This window comes from Octopus bimaculoides, chromosome 5, assembly GCF_046866305.1.
Source record: "Octopus bimaculoides isolate indiv1 chromosome 5, ASM4686630v1, whole genome shotgun sequence".
NCBI classification, from domain to species: Eukaryota; Metazoa; Mollusca; class Cephalopoda; order Octopoda; family Octopodidae; genus Octopus; species Octopus bimaculoides.
In genome coordinates, this window is record NC_142932.1 from 50,141,147 (window position 1) to 50,146,146 (window position 5,000).

A 5,000-nucleotide genomic window follows, 5' to 3' on the forward strand; every position below is an offset into this window, starting at 1 on the left:
TCACCATACATCAAGATAGCATTCCTGATAATTAAATTTACATGTACTAACCTGGTGATGATGATGCTACGGCTACTGCTGCTGCTGATGATGATAATGATAAACTATCCATCTATGTATCATATTCAATGTACACACACTGTTGACAGGTAAGTTACTGTGGTTTTAGTCCCAGATAAAATCTCTTATGGGCGTACTGTGTTAAAAACTCATTACATATTAGAGGGAGACGAAAAATCGATTCGGCAGCGGCTAACAAGAACGCCACATGTATTTCGGCCTTTATAAGCCTTATCAACGTCGTGTACTCGCAGACAACCACATTCCTAGACGAGATTTGTCGCCTCTGGTATAAGTGACAGTAAACAATATATTCATTGGTATTGCAAATAGCCGCGGTGATTACAACTGAAGAAGTATTAAATTAAAATAGTCATCTATGTATCATATTTAATGTTTATACACAAGTTGCTGCAGTTTTCGTCTGAGATAAAAATCTCTTGTGAACGTGCAGTGTTAAAAACAATATATATGAGGGAAGCGAAAAGTCATCTCGGTAGTAGCTAACCTAACGAGGCCAATAAGAATTATGATCACGTTGGAGAACCGTCGCGAAGGGTTTAATCAATGAAATCGACTTCAGCATTTATTTAAGCCTGGTACATATTCTATCGATTCCTTATCTTTTTTGTCGAATCGTTAAGTTTCGGAGATGTAAACAAACGAGCGCTAGTTCTCAAGCGATGAGAGACAAACACAAACATGCACAGACACACAGAGACATACATACGGGCTTCAGCATAGTTTCTGTCGGCCAAACTCATTCACAAAGCATTGGTCAGTTGGAGGCTTGTAGAAGATGCCACACAATGGAAATGAACACAAAACCACGTGGTTGTGACTCCCAGCATTGTGTTCCTTTAAAAACTATTAGATATCCCTGCAGATACTTGACTTACAATTCATAAAAGTATTATTCTACTGGGATAGCCTAAAAAGAACAGTGCACCCACGATATTTATTTATTTAGTCTTAGATTTAACCCGCAGATCGATGATATTAATTTTAAATTTTGGTACAAGATAAGCAATTTTAGGGGAGGGGTTATGTCGATTACCTGGACATCAGTGATCAGCTGGTATTCATTTTAATCGACACCGAGAGTATAAAAGGCAAACCCGACCTTGGCGCTATTTGAACGCAGAGCGTGAAGAGTCGGAAGAAATGCTAAGTGTTTCGTACGAGGGGCTAACGACTTTTGGAACACAATAAAAATTGTTTCAAAGTTTGGCACAAGAATAGCAATTTCAGGAAGTGAGGTCAGTCAATTACATCGATCCAAGTCAACTGATACTTATTTTATCGATTCCGTGAGGGTGGAAGGCAAAGTCAACCTCGGCGGAATTTGAACTCAGAAAGTAAAGATATACGAAATGCCGGTAAGCATTTTACCCGACGTGCTTACGTTTCTGCCAGCTCGCCGCCTTCAGGAAACGCAATGATATTTCTTTCTATTATAGACACAAGGCCCAAAATTTTGGATCAGAATACTAGCCTGTTACATCGACCCCAGTACTTGACTGGTACTTATTTTATCAACCATGAAAGGACGAGAGACAAAATCCGAACTCAAAGCGTAAAAACAGACGATGTGCCGTTAAGCATTTTGCCCGGTTTGCTAACGATTTTGTCAGCTTGTCACCTTTTAGGAACACGATAACAGTAATGTTTGATTGCATTGGTCACTTATTAAAAGGAGCATTTAGTCAGGAAATGACTTGACTGGTGAAACAGTGCCAGAAACAGAAATTGTTAATGGACATGCATCAATAGTAAATTCTGATTTTTATGTGGTCATCCTTTCCCAAAATAGACCAAACGTTGTGTGTTTTCCACAAGGCAGTGTCACCTCCTATATAGTAAGAGCTTGCATTGACATTGTTAATGTTTATCAGCTATGTTGTTTCCCAGTGCAGTGATGATGTGTAATGGTACGTTCAGTCATTTAAAATGTTAATAGGTGAGGATGTAAGAAATAGCAGAAGTCACGGCAGGTGAGAAACCTGGTTGTCTTCAGAGAGGGAGAGGGAGAGATCGTGGTTGAGATAAGATATAGTTCGAAAATCTAGCAGAATACAACAACAATGAATTTTTTCAGAAAGAGAGGGAGAGAGAGGGGGGGGCGGAAAGAAAAAGGAGTAGAGAGACAGACAGACAGTCAGACAGACTGAGAAGGAGTATTCCGTCCTAGTGGAGAGGCAAAGTCTGGAGGAAAAAGAATGAGCATAAAGTAAAAACACTCGGAAATGTATGCATAGCTATAATTGTTTTTGCTTAGCTCTGTGTCAATCCTAACATTCACCATACCTACCATACAGTCCAGCTATAATCATCCAGTCTCTTTCTTCAGGTAAAAATCGCACAGAGCTGCTATCATCTAATACAGTAGCTCATAACCTTTTTTTTTTCCTTTTGTAGCGCCCCTTTTTTTCAAGTAGTTGTCATGCCTAGCGCCAACCTAATTGGCGAGTGAAGTATCAATCACTATTAAACTAACTTCGCATGGATGATAATTTATAAAGGTCACTCTAAAAATGGACTAGATAAGCTTTTAACTGTGGAAATGATAAAAAAATTACACCTATGAATTTGTTTTGCAAGATTCCTCGTGTGAAATTGAGTGTTGAGACATATTTTTATATTTCGGGACGGTCATTTTCGTTCTCTTGCAAATAAACACACGCACTATATATTTGTTCTCCACTCGTTTATCATTGACGAAAAATTTTATCGTATGAAAAACGATAAAATAAGAATTTTAATAAACGAGTGAAGAACAGATACATAGTGCGTGTGTTTATTTGGTAAGAAAAAAAATGACCGTCCCGAAATATAACAATAAGATAAAAAATTAATAAAGACAAAAAGTTGTAAATTTACTTTATATATTGCAAGTTAATAACTTTCCTGAGCCTGGCGAGATCTCATTTTCTTTTAATAACCATTATTAGTTTTATCACGTATAATATTGTTACTACTAAAGATAAGAATTTAGTATGTTAATTATGTTACCTCACCACATCCTCTTCACTCCCTAAAATTTAATGCCCCTAACATGCTCCTGCGCCCCCTTGGGGTGGGGGTACCGCCCACGTTGAGGACCTCTGATCTTATGCGTCCTTTTTTTTTTTCCTTGATACTTTTACTATTCACAATAGAATGACTTTTATTCTTTTATTCTTTGGCTTGTTTCAGACATTTGACCGCAGCCATGCTGGAGCACCGCCTTAAAGAGGGGTTTTAGCCGAAGAAATCGCCCCCCGGGACTTATTCTTTGTAATCCTAGTACTTCGGTCTATCGGGGTTTTTTTGCCGAACCGTTAGGTTATGGGACGTAAACACACCAACATCGGTTGTCAAGCGATGGTGGGGGGTACAAACACACACACACACACACACACACACACACACACACACACACACACACACACACACACACACACACACACACATATATATATATATATATATATATATATATATATATTATTTTGCTTAAAAGAGTTCCAACACTGTCTGTTTTTTATGTTTTATTTATATTCCTGCAGAACCAATGTGGGGTATAGAATATGGAATATACAATATATAATATAATATACAATATATAATATAAAATAAAATAAAATAAAAATGGATGGCACCATGAAAGAAAGTATTGAATGTAGATGAAATATTGAGTGTTCAATATAAAGGATCAAATATATAAATATAAATATATAAAGGCGACTCGAGTTTCAGGGCTATTTCCCTTCGTCATGGCCGGTATGACAGACTTTAACATATATATATATATATATACGACGGGCTTCTTTCACTTTCTATCTACCAAATCTACTTACAAGACTTTGGTCGGCCCGAGGCTATAGTAGAAGACACTTGCCGAAGGTGCCATACAGTGGGACGAAACCAGGAACCATGTGATTGGGAAGCAAGCTTCTTACTATACACCCACGCCTACACCTAATTTTATTTTTTATTGTCGTCACTATTTTTAAATAATATTTACTAATGCTTGGCGACTTTATGATAAAACAGTCTTTCATGAGATATATATTTAACTGTATATTTAATTAAAATTATGTATTTAATTAATGAGATAGTGGGTGTATAAAATATTGGTTTCAAATTTTGGCATAAGGCCAACAATTTCTGGAGAGGAGATTACATCCACCCCAGTGCTCTATAAAGACGGACGAAATGCTACTAAGCATTTTGCGCGGTGAGTAATAAGTATTAAAAAATTTACTTATTAGCGATAAATACCCAGATCCGCGTAAAGTTGTTTACAGATCCAGGCCTGATATGATAGATATGCACCGCTTCTGATACAATGAACTAGACATGTGTCAGAAGAGAAATGTTGGCTTCAATTTAAACTGCTCATCAAATATTTTACTAAACAATACTGAGTACCCACAGTGGAGGCGCAATGGCTCAGTGGTTAGGGCAGCGGACTCGCGGTCATAGGATCGCGGTTTCGATTCCCAGACCAAGCGTTGTGAGTGTTTATTGAGCGAAAACACCTAAAGCTCCACGAGGCTCCGGCAGGGGATGGTGGTGAACCCTGCTGTACTCTTCCAACACAACTTTCTCTCACTTTTACTTCCTGTTTCTGTTGTGCCTGTAATTCAAAGCGTCAGCCTTGTCACACTGTGTCACGCTGAATATCCCCGAGAACTACGTTAAGGGTACACGTGTCTGTGGTGTGCTCAGCCACTTGCACGTTAATTTCACGAGCAGGCTGTTCCGTTGATCGGATCAACTGGAACCCTCGACGTCGTAAGCGACGGAGTACCCACAATTTGTGTATAGTCACAAGTAGAAGCACAGAATAAAAGACCAAGAACAATTTATAACAAAATATCGATTCTTTATCAAGGGATCCTCCTTGTGTTTCTAACTGGTGGGAGAAAGTTTCCTCAAAAGCATAAACCGATATA

General features: G+C 38.2%; 1 protein-coding gene across 1 annotated transcript in view; it reads right to left on the reverse strand.

Moving 5' to 3' along the window:
* The window catches only part of LOC106883400 (S-crystallin SL11-like), a 25,603-nt gene that overhangs the window by 19,861 nt on the left and 742 nt on the right, over window positions 1–5,000 (reverse strand). The gene's annotated exons all lie outside the window — the stretch shown is intronic.